The 17,212-nt window shown below is 51.0% G+C and overlaps 1 long non-coding RNA gene across 4 annotated transcripts in view; it reads right to left on the minus strand.

Annotated features, from left to right (window-relative positions):
• LOC110142795 (uncharacterized) overlaps positions 1-17,212 on the minus strand; it is a 99,772-nt gene that overhangs the window by 22,144 nt on the left and 60,416 nt on the right. For 2 of the 4 annotated variants that reach the window (XR_011486034.1, XR_011486037.1), the window contains exon 3: positions 7,941-8,191. The exons of 1 other annotated variant lie outside the window; for it this stretch is intronic. This is a non-coding gene — a long non-coding RNA (uncharacterized lncRNA). Of the gene's footprint in view, positions 1-1,366; positions 3,375-7,940; positions 8,192-17,212 lie in introns of those variants that run through there. One more of the 4 variants, XR_011486036.1, reaches the window with a different exon arrangement.

The raw sequence follows: 17,212 nt of genomic DNA on the forward strand, positions 1-17,212 counted from the left end.
CCCAAGTCTTTATTTCTTCTCCTAGCCCCTCTTTCACCCAAGGACATATATTACCTACCTGATTTCATATTTTATTCCCAAATGCTCTGTCACTTAAAGCTCAGGATGCTCCGAATTGAACTCCGCTCAAGCCAGCTCCTTTCCCAAAGTCTCTGTCTAAGTTAGCATCACTATTCCGGTAACTCCCAGCTGTCCCTCACTCTCCGTATCTAATCAGTCCTCACGTTACATGCCCCTGATCTTCCCAGGTCTCTCACGTACCCCACACACCCATGCCCATTTGCCACTGCCAGAGTTCAGCACCCTTATTTGGACTATCCAAGTAGTCTCTTAATTAATCTCCCTGCCCTTAATTTCATACTGCCTTCTTCCATCTTAAAATCTGCTGTCAAACTAACTTTTTTTTTTTTACTACCCCATTAGAATTCTTCTCCTTACTTAAAAATCGTATAGTTCCTCATTATCCACTGACTAAAGAACAGTGCACTCCAGTATTCCTGCCTGGAGAATTTCACGGACAGAGAAGCCTGGGGCTACAGTCCATGAGGTCATAAAGAGTCAGACACAACTGAAGTGACTGCCACACAAATATGAAGAAATGTTCCAAACCAGTAACATTAAGAAACTCTAACAAACCCATGGCTTACTGGGCTTCCCTGGCGGCTCAGCAGGGAAAGAACCAGCCTGCAATGCAGGAGACCCCGGTTCCATTCCTGAGTCAGGAAGATCCCCTGGAGAAGGGACAGGCTGCCCACCCCAGTATTCTTGGGCTTCCCTGGTGGCTGAGCTGGTAAAGAATCTGCCTGCAATGTGGGAGACCTGGGTCCAATCCCTGGGTCGGGAAGATCCCCTGGAAGAGGCATGGCAACCCACTCCAGTATCCTTGCCTGGAGAATCCCATGGACAGGGGAGCCTGGCAGGCTGCAGTCCATGGGGCCACAGAGAGTTGGACATGACCGAGTGACTAAGGACAGCACAATAAATCCATATTCTATCCCAGAGCTGTTCAAACGTTATTTTTAAATGCCCTGAAAATACATACCTGCATTTCCCACTGCATAAAGCATAAAGGCAGGGCTGGGCTGGTCAAATCAGGGAGAGGAGGTCAGGGAGTCCCCCGCTCAGCTTCCTTGCCTCAAAAGGCACGGGTCCTGCACCTCCATCCCCCACCTCCCTTCACTGAGCCCCGAGACCTCTGGGGAACCCCCTAATGCTTCCAGGGCATGATTTAATAATGTATAGTCTTACCTAACCTACAGCAAGTGTAAATCGATTCAGGCTCTGAGGCCACTGCCATAGGGCTTACAGAAAAGAGCTAGCCAGATTACTTTCGCAACAGAGCTTCTGAGGTCCTGTTGGCACTCACCTTTGTTTAGCCAACTCTCCCTTTCCCTCTGAGTCTCGAATCTGGCGCCACTCACTCCTGTGGACTCCCGCTGGCCCCAGGCCTGCCTGCGACTCTCCCGCTGGTGGCGTGCACATCGCCCTGCCCTGCCAGAGCTCACGGTGCCTGCCTTTGACTCTCCCGCTGGTGGCATGCACATCGCCCTGCCCTGCCCTGCCAGACCCCACGGTGCCTGCCTGCGACTCTCCCGCTGGTGGCGTGCACATCGCCCTGCCCTGCCCTGCCCTGCCAGAGCTCACGGTGCCTGCCTGAGACTCTCCCGCTGGTGGCGTGCACATCGCCCTGCCCTGCCCTGCCCTGCCAGAGCTCACGGTGCCTGCCTGTGACTCTCCCGCTGGTAGCGTGCACATCACCCTGCCCTGCCCTGCCAGACCCCACGGTGCCTGCCTGCAACTCTCCCGCTGGTTGGTGGCGTGCACATCACCCTGTCCTGCCCTGCCCTGCCAGAGCTCACGGTGCCTGCCTGAGACTCTCCCACTGGTGGCGTGCACATCGCCCTGCCCTGCCAGAGCTCACGGTGCCTGCCTGAGACTCTCCCGCTGGTGGCGTGCACCTCACCCTGCCCTGCCCTGTCCTGCCAGAGCTCACGGTGCCTGCCTGCGTCACTGGTAAGCAGCAGTGGCCCCCAGAGTTTCGTGATCTCCACGTGAGCAGCAGCGTGCCCGTCCTGCCCACCCCAGAAGTCCCAGGGCCAACAGTGCATGTCTCGAGGTAGGTGCTCTGGTACCTGGGGAATGGATGGACAGACGGAGGGGCTAAGAAAGGCAAGGAGAGAAGACAAGGAAGAGGGCCTTGCCTGTCAGAGCCCGCCTGCAGGCACCCTGATGCCAAGTAGGCAGTGAGTAACCTGCTGTGTTCAGGACCATTGCTGAGGGTCCTTCATACCTATTTTTCTTTCCTTCTGAACTAAAAGCTTATTGGGAGGCTCAATTGCAGCTACATCCAAGCCCCTTTGGGGAATATTTAATGTTTTCTACGTAGTATTCATCTCCTTTTCACAGCCCTTTTTGTCAAGTGTTTCTGGCATCCCTCATCTAGCTGCTGTCAATGCACTGACCAGGCTTCCAGCTCCACTGTGCTGAGTTGCTTCAGTCACGTCCGACTCTCTGTGACCCTGAAGACTGGAGCCCACCCGCCTCCTCTGTCCATGGGATTCTCCAGACAAGAATAATGGAGTGGGTTGCCATTTCCTTTTCCAGGGGATCTTCCTGACCCAGGGGTCAAACCCCAGTCTCCTGTGCCTTCCGCATTGGCAAGTAGGTTCTTAACCATTAGTGCAACCAGCTCCAGTTCAGTTCAGTCACTCAGTCGTGTCTGACTCTTCACGACCCCACAGACTGCAGCACACCAGGCCTCCCTGTCCATCACCAACTCCCAGAGTTTACTCAAATTCATGTCCATCAGTCAGTGATGCCATCCAATCATCTCATCCTCTGTCGTCCCCTTCTCCTCCTGCCTTCAATCTTTCCCAGCATCAGGGTCTTTCTAATGAGTCAGCTCTTCGCATCAGGTGGCCAGAGTATTGGAGTTTCAGCTTCAGCATCAGTCCTTCCAATGAATATTCAAGAATTTAGGATGGACTGGTTGGATCTCCTTGCAGTCCAAGGAACTCTCAAGAGTCTTCTCCAACACCACAGTTCAAAAGCATCAATTCTTCGGCACTCAGCTTTCTTTAGGGTCCAACTCTCACACCCATACACGATGACTGAACAAACAAATGCCTTGACTAGATGGACCTTTGTTGGCAAAGTGATGTCTCTGCTTCTTAATATGCCGGCTAGGTTGCTGATAATTTTTCTTCCGAGGAGTAAGATGTTGTACCTCTTAAATACACACAAGCAGGAAAAAGGGAAGGTAAAGGCGCCTAAGCCACAGAGCAGCGGACAGCGGCCGCCTTGTCCCATTGCTGCCTCCCCCGTTATCACTCCTCAGGGGTGCAGCAGCGCAGAGCTTCGGGCTGGAGCCGTCGACCAAGGGGGCTGCCCCCCCCCCCCCCCCCGTCAGCCCTGCTTGTGCTGCGTCATTTACCTTCATTAGGACCCCCAGGGTCGTCTCTGTGACAGGCTTATCCCTTTTCTATGGGTGTGGAGACCGAGGCTGAGAGGAATTAAGTGATTTGTCCAAGGTCCAGAGACAGTTGGGGGTGGATGTGAGCCCTCCACCTTCTGACACAAAGGCCAGTGTTCCTTCTACTCACCCTCTGCCTCTTCTCAAAGGAGGAAGAGGAGATCGGGCTCCAAAGGATAAAGGCTCCATATTTAGGTACTTGAAAAAAAAAATCATGGAGTGAAATTCAGCACTTCTTGATTTTCATCTTTTCTTGGAATCATGTAATAAGACTCAATCCCAGAGATAACCAGATGTTTAGAGAATCAATAATCTAATTTTACAAAAGGGAATCAATTCCATACTCACATTTTTAGGCTGCAGATCTCAGCTTTTAGAACTACTCTAACCTGGCTAAGCATTAAAAATGGACAAGTTCATGAAATTGGTGTGCAGAGGGTTTTTTCTTGTCTTTTCTTTTTCCCTTTCCTACTTTTTAACCCCAGGCTGTAGATGGATGACAATCCTAATTAGAAAATGACTTCCTTTCAATTAATTGTAGATGGCCACAGTTATACTACAGGCTATAATCCACAACTCAATATATGTACCTTGGGCCAAAATTTTATGTCCACAAATGTTCCTGTGGTAAATTGTGATTGTCCTGTTTTTAACAGCTAGTTCCCTCCTGCTCTCTGTAGAATTAACCTTTTGTGAATCCACTTACAAACTGTTAGCAGGAAATTTTAATTGTGAAGAAAACCGTACAGATTCTGGGCTACTTCCTGACACCCACTCTGCACACACCATTCTCTGCATGGTGGGGCAGAGCCTGCGCTGGGGGGTCAAAGCTCTGCCTACACGGCGGGGTGAACGCTGCCACTGATCCCAAGGGGGCTTTGCGGCCATCCCGACCCTCCAGTGAAGGTCTCTAGGACTTCTGCCACTATTGTTTGCAATTCTTTATTCCTGATGTTACTGCAGTGTTTCACTTTTGCAAAAGCAGGAATTGCAAAATATTCATCCATTGCTAGGATAAGCTCTTTACCCTATGATACCCCAAGTGAAGAAAAGATTAATGTTGCTTTCTGAAATGCAAATATCATGAAAGAAAGCACAAAAGTAATTTTTAAACTAACAATTTATAAAACAGAGTATTGATAGGTGCAACTTCCTAGGAATGTGCGTCTAATTCTTTCAGCACACTTTTCTCAGTGTGATATTGCTTTGCTCTGTGCTTGTAGTTTGAAAGAATTAATTCTGTATAAACAGGCAATGGGAGAGGAGGAACCCCTTCCCTGCGGTCACTTTGGGGCTTTTATTTCAAGGTAAACTGGAGACCACTTTTAGCAACCACTTAACACACACCTTTGGCCACAATGAGAATTCTTTCCTACTCTGATACAAGCCAGTGAAAGTTTATCAGGCAGGGTTTGTGGAAATGGAAGCGTGCTGGAGAGGGTTCACAGGACACTTCATGTCATTTTCTCGCGGAGTTTAGGACAAAAATGTCACTTCACGGTGGGGCCTGGGGAGAAGGGAGACCTGAGGAACTGTGGGCCTTCTGCCTTCTCTTCCAACGCTTATACCCGGGGGTTGCGTACTGAATGAAGCATCACATTTAGGATGAAATTCTAACACAGAAAGTGGAACGATTTTAGCATCATCAGCTATGTTTGCCCACTGAATGCCAGGCTGTTGTGCAAACGGTACAGAAAGGTCTGGGGCAATATGTCAGAAAAGGCAATCAAAAATCTGTTTGTTGAGCTGCGCTCCCTGTGGCCTGTGAGCATGCCTTATCAGGGCAGCCGCTCTGTCACACCCCTGATCCTGAACGGGCGGCCGCGTCTCTGTAGCCGGGGCCTGCCGCCCCGTCCAAGGCAGGAAGAGGGTGGGATGGGCAGAGGGCCTTTCTTACTGGTCTGTGGACTGGTGGATCCTTTATGTCTGGTCCTGACTTCCTCCATCTTCCACTCCGGAAGAGCTGAGTGTGTCTGTTGACCAGGGATGGGGTGTAAGAATACAGCAGAGAGGCGCATCCCCAGGCAAATGTTGCCAAGACTCCTTAGAGCTATTCTTGGTTCTGCACCTTAGATTAAAGTAATATCACCGCCTGGACAGAATCCACAGTGTGGCCTCTCTAGTCTGACTAACTCATTTCTATGTCTCATCAACAGGCATGGGGACACGTGTCCAGGTTTTCAGGGAGCTGTCCTTGTCTATCCTGATAATCATCAACAGATTCTCACACACTTCCCCACGCCATCCAAAGCATCTGGCTCGCCTCCTGCTTGCCTTTTCAGCCTAAGGCCCAGTCAGTCTCAACACAGGATTGACAGCAGGGAGGTGAAGTCTGGAGGTGCGGTGGTGGGTCATCGAGTGGTCTGACCTGAGGCTGAAATCTCTTTCTAAAAACCTTACTTACACCGTCAATGTTACACAGGCTTCTGTTTTTTTCCCCCAGATACTCGCCGGCTGTTTTAGCTCAACTGTATATATCTGTACGTGTCCAATTAACAGTGACCGTCTTTGCATGTTTCTGCTGCAATTCTGCAAATGTTCCTATCTATTTTCATTTGTAGCTGTCCCATTTTCTGGCCTGTGTATTTTATTCCTTCCATTAGACTTCAAACTCCTAAAAGGAAGGGGCCATGCCTTCTATTTCATTTTAATTCCCTAAATTCTCTACAAACAGGGCTTAATGGAAGCTCTTGGCTGCCTGATACGCCTTAACAAATAGCTTTGATTCTGCGGGTGCCCTGGGCCTTTCACGGGAAGCTTGCCACGTGAAGGTGTCCCTTTTGACCTTGAGCAAATCTCTTAAATCCTAGTCAGCTGCGTGTTTTCCTTTCATCATAAACTTGCTGCCAAGGAGTTGTGGCCCAACATGGACTCAGGAACCAGACCCCAGATTCGACCCCACTGTTGGTAGTGAGGCCTGCAAGTCAGCCCCTGGACCCTGCTTTTCTGGCTCTAGGGAAATCGTGGGTCATGAATGGCTCTGCGGATATAAATTCAACCACTCCCTTCCTCTGAAAAGAGAACAGGGTGCCTGACAGGCTTGTAAAGAGATTCTTTTTGTCCCTTTCTTGTATTCTAAAAAAATAAAAACAAGGCCATCCGCAGAATAATGACATCAAAATAATACTAGGCTTGTGAATGAGCATAATGAGTGCAGAGAAAACTGCAGGCAATCAAGACTGAACCCTTGGCTGTCTTTCCAGGCACAGCAGCGTCTTTCCCAGACTGTCTTCCTCCTTCTCCATCCTGCCCAGGGTTTTTGAGGACATTTAGACATGTGGTCATTTTAGCCCCTGTTCTGATTTTCACCCGTTGTTTGCTGAGTCTGTTGTTTGCTCTTTCAATGTTCAGACTTCTTGCATGAACTGGGATTTTCAAGGAGGAAGGTGAGGAATCAAACAGAGGACCACGTTTGACAAGCTCCTACAGGGACAGATAACAAGGACTCTGGTGAGACAGGAAACAGAAAGAGCAGAAATTGAGCCTGGGGTCTGAGGGAGATCAGTGTTCAAAGCTCAGGACAGGAAGCTGAGGTCATTCGGTCAGGCACTCAGAAACCCGACATGGGCTGCCATCTGCGCCGGTGGTGAGGACCACAGGTCAGGACGCAGACGGCCTCCTGTTTGATGGGGGGATGCTGGAGCTGATGCCTGTATTTTGACCGATTGTGCTTTGTTACCAAAGCGGTCAATGATGGGCTCGATTGGTCGCCACGTAAGTCTGGTCTGAGAAACCAGGACGCAGCACTCCTGTGCCTCTGACTTTGTCTTCAGGCCACTCTCTTGAGCCTCATTAGCTGTTAATCCAGGGAAAAGTGAGGGATATCCCAAATTTTAATTTTCCTATTTGTTTAGAAGAGCATTGCCTTCTCTCTGCACCGACTTTCAAACCCTCCTTTTCATTTCATTGTAATTCTCTCTCCCTTGCGTGTGTGCTGAGTTGCTCCAGTCGTGTCTGACTCTGTGACCCTGTGGACTGTAGCCCACCAGGCTCCTCTGTCCATTGGATTCTCCAGGCAAGAACACTGGAGTGGGATGCCACTTCCTCCTCCAGGGAACTTCCTGAACTAGGGATCGAACACACTTTTCTTGCGTCTCCTGCAGTGGCAGGTGGGCTCTTTACCACTAGTGCCACTCATGTGCAGTCTTGAGAGGGAATTCCATGTATATTTATGAGAATAAGTTCTCCCATAAGGAGGAAAGGCAAGCTTCCTCTGTCTTATTCCAGACCAGGGAGGAGTCCCTTTAAACACTAACTTTGACTCTACTTTCAGCCTCATTGCCCTTTTTACAATGTACGCTGACACTCCTCAGCCTATCTTGAGTTATCTTCTTGCTTCCATGCCTTTATGCCCTGACCTGCTTTGACATGAAAACCCATGCTTTTGCTTTCTTTTGATGCCCATAATGCTTGAAATCATGCTGAGAATCTTCCTAATTTAATAAACAGAGAAGTATGATGCATTTACCTTTACACCTGTAGCTCCTCAGGTCTGTGTCACAAAGAAAATCAACTGGCCTCTAAAGTTCAGGGCTTCCCAGCTGCTTCAGAGCCTGCGCGCTCCTGCACCGACGTGGACGCACACATATACACACAGGGCCTGGGAAATGGAGTCCCTTGTGCGCTGCTGCAGCTGGGATCCGGGACGAGCGAAAACGCAGCTGGGAATCCTTTTCAACTCACGATGGGCTCTCCTCCAAGTTTCAGCCATCCCACTGCCTGTTGTAAAACACGGATTCAGCTTCTAGGGAACATACAGATTCCTGCAGGGGGAGCGGGGAAAGAAGGGACAGTCCTGCAGCGGTCCAGAGGATGCCTGCGCCCGCCTCCTGAGGGAGGGGTGCAAGCAGAGGAGAGAGGCGGTCCTGTCTTCTGCACTCACCCTCTGGCGGTAGCTAAAGTCGGCATCAGAAACTGATGGAAAGTAAAGCCGGGGAAAGAGCGCAGTGACCCCCATGTCTTCGGGCTCCGTATCTTTGGAATTAACAGACCAAGGACTGAAAGTCCTTTAAAAAGATTCTGGAAAGTTCCAAGAAGCAGAACTTGACTGTGCTGTGTGCCTGCAGCTACTTGGGCTTCCAGGCGGGTCAGCGGCAAAGAACCTGCCTGTCACCGCAGGAGACACGGCGGGATCCTGCCTGTCACCGCAGGAGACACGGCGGGATCCTGCCTGTCAAAGCAGGAGTCACGGCGGGATCCCGCCTGTCAAAGCAGGAGTCACGGCGGGATCCTGCCTGTCACCGCAGGAGTCACGGCGGGATCCTGCCTGTCACCGCAGCAGACACGGCGGGATCCTGCCTGTCACCGCAGCAGACACGGCGGGATCCTGCCTGTCACCGCAGGAGACACGGCTGGATCCCGCCTGTCACCGCAGGAGTCACGGCGGGATCCCGCCTGTCACCGCAGGAGTCACGGCGGGATCCCGCCTGTCACCGCAGGAGACACGGCGGGATCCCGCCTGTCACCGCAGGAGTCACGGCTGGATCCCGCCTGTCACCGCAGGAGTCACGGCTGGATCCCGCCTGTCACCGCAGGAGTCACGGCGGGATCCCGCCTGTCACCGCAGGAGTCACGGCGGGATCCCGCCTGTCACCGCAGGAGTCACGGCTGGATCCCGCCTGTCACCGCAGGAGTCACGGCTGGATCCCGCCTGTCACCGCAGGAGACACGGCTGGATCCTGCCTGTCACCGCAGGAGACACGGCTGGATCCTGCCTGTCACCGCAGGAGTCACGGCGGGATCCTGCCTGTCACCGCAGGAGTCACGGCGGGATCCTGCCTGTCACCGCAGGAGACACGGCGGGATCCTGCCTGTCACCGCAGGAGACACGGCTGGATCCTGCCTGTCACCGCAGGAGTCACGGCGGGATCCTGCCTGTCACCGCAGGAGTCACGGCGGGATCCTGCCTGTCACCGCAGGAGTCACGGCTGGATCCTGCCTGTCACCGCAGGAGTCACGGCGGGATCCTGCCTGTCACCGCAGGAGTCACGGCGGGATCCTGCCTGTCACCGCAGGAGACACGGCTGGATCCTGCCTGTCACCGCAGGAGACACGGCTGGATCCTGCCTGTCACCGCAGGAGACACGGCTGGATCCTGCCTGTCACCGCAGGAGTCACGGCTGGATCCCTGGCTTAGGAACACCCCCGGGGGAGGGGAGGCAACCCAACCCAGTGCTCCTGCCTGGGAAATCCCACGGACAGAGGAGCCTGGCAGGCTACAGTCCATGAGGCCTCAAAGAGTCAGACCGGACTTAGCAACTCAACAACAACAACGAAACAAAAGCAACTGCTTACAAAGCATTTGAGTTGCATTTACAGCTCTTTACATAGCATTCGCACTGTTAGGTATTATAAACAATCTAAAGATGACTGAAGGCACACAGGATGATGTGCCCAGGTCGTCAGCAAACAGTGTGCTGTGTTATACAAGGGACCAGAGAGCTTTCAGATTCTGCTATCACAGGCGGTCGTGGAACCAGTCCCCCACGGATACCAAGGGACCGCTGTAAAGATGGTTGAAAGAAAGCTAGCTCTGATTATATGATATTAATAAAGACATCCCTAATCTTTTCCACTGCATTTCCATTGTAAAGACATGTCAACCAAGAAAGGACAATTCGGTTAGTTTAAAAAATTCCCTTCTAAGGAACACAAATTTCAAAGACATGAGGGGTAAGGAAATCCCATTCTGAAATTGCAGCACCAAAGGCAAGGCTTTGAACTAACTCCTGTTCTGAGGAATATTCTCAGCAGAGCAAAGGACTCATCCACAAAGTGTTCTTCCTCTCCCTAATACATCTGCTTTGATTTTAAAGGGAGACGTCAGAAGGGGCTTACAAGTGTTCATTCACTCTGGGTACTATAACGTTCACCTGCCCAGGTCCCTCTGTTTTTCTGGCCATGCCTACAGTCATTGGTCAGGCGTACATCAGCAGGTTTTTAGGGAACAGCAGCCAAACTGGGAAGGGTGCGTGTGTGTATAAACATAAAATTCAAATATTATTATCAGCACTGAAGTTTGGAAGCCTGAGTAACTGGCTCCCTGCCCTGTCATGATCTGCAGTTGGTCTGCTGATGCATAAGCTTTGGTTGGAGGAAAATAAGTCCTCTAACGATAATTCTAAACATTAATCTTAAGTGCTCTCCCATAGATTTACTTAACTCCCCCAAAATATCATGCTTCAAATTAATGGTACATTTGTTTGAAAAGAATGGATACAAAAATGGTGAGAATGATACTCAAACTATCAGCTCAGAGACAGTGCTCCTGGTTACCTGTCTAGGGTACCCTGGGAATGAGGGGAAGAGTGTACACCAAAGTCACTGTCAACATTCTTCACCCTAGAATCAGAGGAGTGCGAGTGCCTGAATCAAGATATATGGCGATACTTTTAAAACAAAAAAGAAAGACATACTTAAAGTTACCTTCTGGTAAACTCACATAATAATGGCTTTGCATGGTTTATTTTTTGAGAAATTCAGCCTCTTCCCACCTATTCTCCTCGCTCTCCGAAAATAAATGAGAGTTGAGAAAATGGTTTTATTATCCTGGTTTAGGGCTGACCCTCAATGGGCTTCCCTGGTGGCACAGAGGGTAAAGAATCTGCCTGCAGGTTCAATCCCTGGGTTCGGAAGAACCCCTGGTGAAGGAAAGGGCTGCCCACTCCAGTATTCTTACCTGGAGAATCTCATGGACAGAGGAGCCTGGCCGGCTGAGGTCCACGGGGTCGCAAAGAGGCAGACACGACTGAGCGAGGAACACATATACACATTCAGGGACAAGATGCCCCATCCCTTCACTGAACGAACGTTTACTTAGGGCAAGCCTCAAGGCAAGCTCCAGGACAGAGGCGAAGGGCAGAACGGAGAGTGAGTGAGAGACCCTGTCTCTGTCCCTGATGAACTTAGAGTCCTGGGGGAGACAGACAGGTCAGCAGGTTACTGTAGCCCAGAAGGATGCAGATCACCATGAGGGTGAGTAAGGGATGCTTCCACGCTCAGTTGCTGAGTCACGGCCAACGCTTCGCGACCCTGGACTGTAACCACCAGGCTCCTCTGTCCATGGGACTCTCCAGGCAAGAACACTGGAGTGGGTTGCCATGCTTTCCTCCAGGGTAGCTTCCCATCACAGGGATCAAAACCAAATTTCCTGCATTGCAGGTGGATTTTTATCCACCAGACCATGTGGGAATCCCTTAATGAGGGGGTTCTTGGGAGCAAATGGGAAGGAAACCCAACCCAGCATGTTCAAGGAAGAGGTCAGGGAACATTATCTGGAAGAACAGATGTGCAGGCTAAGAGCAGAAGAACCAGGAGTTAGGCGAGAAAAGTGGCAAGCTGGGGTACATGGGAGACTTTTCAGGAAAACAGTGGGTTCAACTCTGCTGCACTGAGGGTGGGGTGAGCGTCCCACTGACAGAGCAGACAAACTGCTGACATCACTGTCCCTGCTCGTGATCTCCAGTGTGGGAGCGGTCAACAACGAATACTTCTACAGGACTGGTAAATACGTGCAACAACCCCGCAGATCTCCAGTGTGGGAGCGGTCAACAACGAATACTTCTACAGGGCTGGTAAATACGGGCAACAACCCCGCAGATCTCCAGTGTGGGAGCGGTCAACAACGAATACTTCTACAGGACTGGTAAATACGTGCAACAACCCCGCAGATCTCCAGTGTGGGAGCGGTCAACAACGAATACTTCTACAGGGCTGGTAAACACGGGCAACAACCCCGCAGATCTCCAGTGTGGGAGCGGTCAACAACGAATACTTCTACAGGACTGGTAAATACGTGCAACAACCCCGCAGATCTCCAGTGTGGGAGCGGTCAACAACGAATACTTCTACAGGGCTGGTAAATACGGGCAACAACCCCGCAGATCTCCAGTGTGGGAGCGGTCAACAACGAATACTTCTACAGGACTGGTAAATACGTGCAACAACCCCGCAGATCTCCAGTGTGGGAGCAGTCAACAACGAATACTTCTACAGGGCTGGTAAACACGGGCAACAACCCCGCAGATCTCCAGTGTGGGAGCGGTCAACAACGAATACTTCTACAGGGCTGGTAAATACGGGCAACAACCCGACAGATCTCCAGTGTGGGGGCGGTCAACAACGAATACTTCTACAGGGCTGGTAAATACGGGCAACAACCTGACAGATCTCCAGTGTGGGAGCGGTCAACAACGAATACTTCTACAGGGCTGGTAAACACGGGCAACAACCCCGCAGATCTCCAGTGTGGGGGCGGTCAACAACGAATACTTCTACAGGGCTGGTAAACACGGGCAACAACCCCACAGATCTCCAGTGTGGGGGCGGTCAACAACGAATACTTCTACAGGGCTGGTAAACACGGGCAACAACCCCGCAGATCTCCAGTGTGGGAGCGGTCAACAACGAATACTTCTACAGGGCTGGTAAATACAGGCAACAACCCCGCAGATCTCCAGTGTGGGAGCGGTCAACAACGAATACTTCTACAGGACTGGTAAATACGTGCAACAACCCCGCAGATCTCCAGTGTGGGGGCGGTCAACAACGAATACTTCTACAGGGCTGGTAAATACGGGCAACAACCCCGCAGATCTCCAGTGTGGGAGCGGTCAACAACGAATACTTCTACAGGACTGGTAAATACGTGCAACAACCCCGCAGATCTCCAGTGTGGGAGCGGTCAACAACGAATACTTCTACAGGGCTGGTAAACACGGGCAACAACCCCGCAGATCTCCAGTGTGGGAGCGGTCAACAACGAATACTTCTACAGGACTGGTAAATACGTGCAACAACCCCGCAGATCTCCAGTGTGGGAGCGGTCAACAACGAATACTTCTACAGGGCTGGTAAATACGGGCAACAACCCCGCAGATCTCCAGTGTGGGAGCGGTCAACAACGAATACTTCTACAGGACTGGTAAATACGTGCAACAACCCCGCAGATCTCCAGTGTGGGAGCAGTCAACAACGAATACTTCTACAGGGCTGGTAAACACGGGCAACAACCCCGCAGATCTCCAGTGTGGGAGCGGTCAACAACGAATACTTCTACAGGGCTGGTAAACACGGGCAACAACCCGACAGATCTCCAGTGTGGGAGCGGTCAACAACGAATACTTCTACAGGGCTGGTAAACACGGGCAACAACCTGACAGATCTCCAGTGTGGGAGCGGTCAACAACGAATACTTCTACAGGGCTGGTAAACACGGGCAACAACCCCGCAGATCTCCAGTGTGGGGGCGGTCAACAACGAATACTTCTACAGGGCTGGTAAACACGGGCAACAACCCCACAGATCTCCAGTGTGGGGGCGGTCAACAACGAATACTTCTACAGGGCTGGTAAACACGGGCAACAACCCCGCAGATCTCCAGTGTGGGAGCGGTCAACAACGAATACTTCTACAGGGCTGGTAAATACAGGCAACAACCCCGCAGATCTCCAGTGTGGGAGCGGTCAACAACGAATACTTCTACAGGACTGGTAAATACGTGCAACAACCCCGCAGATCTCCAGTGTGGGGGCGGTCAACAACGAATACTTCTACAGGGCTGGTAAATACAGGCAACAACCCGACAGATCTCCAGTGTGGGAGCGGTCAACAACGAATACTTCTACAGGGCTGGTAAACACGGGCAACAACCCCGCAGATCTCCAGTGTGGGAGCGGTCAACAACGAATACTTCTACAGGACTGGTAAATACGTGCAACAACCCCGCAGATCTCCAGTGTGGGGGCGGTCAACAACGAATACTTCTACAGGGCTGGTAAACACGGGCAACAACCCCGCAGATCTCCAGTGTGGGAGCGGTCAACAACGAATACTTCTACAGGACTGGTAAATACGTGCAACAACCCCGCAGATCTCCAGTGTGGGAGCGGTCAACAACGAATACTTCTACAGGGCTGGTAAACACGGGCAACAACCCGACAGATCTCCAGTGTGGGAGCGGTCAACAACGAATACTTCTACAGGGCTGGTAAACACGGGCAACAACCCGACAGATCTCCAGTGTGGGAGCGGTCAACAACGAATACTTCTACAGGGCTGGTAAACACGGGCAACAACCCCGCAGATCTCCAGTGTGGGGGCGGTCAACAACGAATACTTCTACAGGGCTGGTAAACACGGGCAACAACCCCACAGATCTCCAGTGTGGGGGCGGTCAACAACGAATACTTCTACAGGGCTGGTAAACACGGGCAACAACCCGGCACCACACTGGTACCCATGGAGGTGGAAGGCACACCAGCGGGCCGTTTGCCTTAAGACGGGATCTGAATGCCACAGACATCTGTATTTGTCCACATTTTGATGCTATATACACTTCTGCAGCAGTAACATTATATATTTCTGTGGGTTAAACTTTTAGAAGGTGCATTGCTGAATCAAATGATATGTGATTGTTAGGTATTGATAACTCGTCTTCCAAAGGTGTCAATCTGCAATTCCATTGGTACTGTATGAGTACCGGTTTCCCCGTATTCTGTATACTTTTTGGATCTTTACCAGTCTGATAGATTTTTTAAAATATATATCAAAATAACTTCAATTTGCACATTTCTTAGAAGTTGATCATTTTCCATCTTTTCTATTAACAAAGAGGCATTTTGTGAATTGTCTGCGCATAACTTTTGACCCCATTTCTAATATGTTTGACTTTCTCTTATTGGTTTGATGGAACTCTTTCTATAGACAGATAGTACATGCATGAAAAATAGTTTTTTTAAATATCCTGCTGTGTGTGTGCTAAGTCGCTTCAGTCACGTCGGACTCTGTGACCCCATGGACTCTATCTCACCAGGCTCCTCTGTCCAGGGGACTCTCCAGCCAAGAATCCTGGAGTGGGTTGCCATGCCCTCCTCCAGGGCATCTTCCCAACTGAGGGATCAAATCCATGTCTCCTGCAGCTTTTGCATTGCAGGCAGAATCTTTACCACGGAACCAGCAGGGAAGCCCTTTGTCTAAGCCTAAATAGTTTTGAGGTCCAGACTTATTTTAGCTTACTCTTCAGTGTGGAAAATGGGGCCTCAGGCATTGGTTCAAGTGTTAAAGGAAATGCAGAACAGCTCTCTGAGAAATATCTTGATTTGGATTTCAAATATCCCTGACCTTCCACATAGAGGAAAATCTGCCTAAACACATTATTGACCAGGAGATTTTTATAGAAACCAGCACCTGTGACCATAAGTTTGATTATTTATAGGAATGAAGTAAGAACTGACACAGACATCTTTGAGGTTCTTCCATTATTCAGTTCAGTTCAGTCGCTCAGTTGTATCTGACACTTTGCGACCCCATGAATCGAAGCATGCCAGCCCTCCCTGTCTGTCACAACTCCCGGAGTTTACCTACACCCATGTCCATCGAGTTGGTGATGCCATCCAGCCATCTCATCCTCTGTCATCCCCTTCTCCTCCTGCCCCCAGCCCTTCCAAGCATTAGGGTCTTCTCCATTATTGGGACCAATCAATTGGAATATAATAAGAAGAAGTTAGAGGAAGGCTTGACACCAAAGAAAATCTTCTGAAACAGTTGGGGTTTCAGCTGATACAAAGGGTAGAAGAAAGTGAACCTTAAAGTGCCAGAGTACCCCACTAAATGAAATGAGATGCGGAAGTTCTTGTTCAGAGGGGGTAGAGAGAAGGAACCCCTTTTAAAAACCTAGATTGAAATAACATCTGATGTACTTACGGAACCTGTAATTCTGCTATCATATGATTACTGATGAATTGGATAAAGGGCTTTTCCTGGGCACATCTCAGAAATGCGCTAAGAGAAACTTGAGAGATGGGTGGAATTGGTGACCTGGACGTAGGACAAGCATTTCCTCTCCCAATCTGAGGAAGCAGGCCTCAGAGACCAGTCCAGTAGGAAGCACTGATTCTGAAAGCACAAGGCCAGGACAAAGGTCTTAGACCTGTCAGCTTCTGTGCTTTGGTACTCGTTTGCTCTTGACTTTGTTTTGCAGTGAAAAACTCTTTTTGGAAAGAAAAAAAGGATGCTGGGTTTCGGCGGCCCAGTGGCCGAGGGACTGGCGGAGCCCCTCTCGGCCCGCGGGTGGGGGGTGAGGTCCTTCTTGAGGTGCTCGCAGCCCAGGCAGCAGCAGCTGACCTCAGCCCGTCCCGGAGCCCGGGGCCTCGGGCAGGCGTGGGGCACACCCGTGGGGTGGGCAGAGGCGGGCCGGGGGCGCTGGCCTCTCCCCCAGGGGCCCGGCGCTACGCCCACCTGGGCTCAGACACGGGGCGGCTTCGGAGAGGCTGGTAGATGGGGTGAGATCCGCAGAGCGCTGTGCCAGGGACTTAAGGCTGACTTGCAGGGAAGGGCCCGGGCGGGGCGGGGGTGGGGTGGGGTGGGGTGGGGGGTGGCTGCGCAGGAGGAAATCACGTGGTCATGGAAGGGGAGACAGGGGAGACCCTCCGGCCGCAGCATGGACCTTATGAAGCCCACTTCTAAGACGAGCGTGCAAATCCTGTGAACTGCCGCGGCTAGCTCCAGCCTGCTCTTTGTGCCTGTCACTGTAGCTCGGTAAACCAGGCCCCATTCTGGGGGACTCAGAGGGAAACTGCATTATACTTCCAGCAGTGTTAAGGGAAACCGAGGCTTTCAACCTAATGAAGCCCGCTTGCTGTAGATATGAGGCTCCATCTTCCCTGTTAGTGGCTTTATCGCATATAAATCCAGCCTTCCTTTCTGCAATTAAATCAGCACAAGATGAATGTGTCTCATTCC

This window comes from Odocoileus virginianus, unplaced genomic scaffold, assembly GCF_023699985.2.
Source record: "Odocoileus virginianus isolate 20LAN1187 ecotype Illinois unplaced genomic scaffold, Ovbor_1.2 Unplaced_Scaffold_8, whole genome shotgun sequence".
Taxonomy (NCBI): Eukaryota; Metazoa; Chordata; class Mammalia; order Artiodactyla; family Cervidae; genus Odocoileus; species Odocoileus virginianus.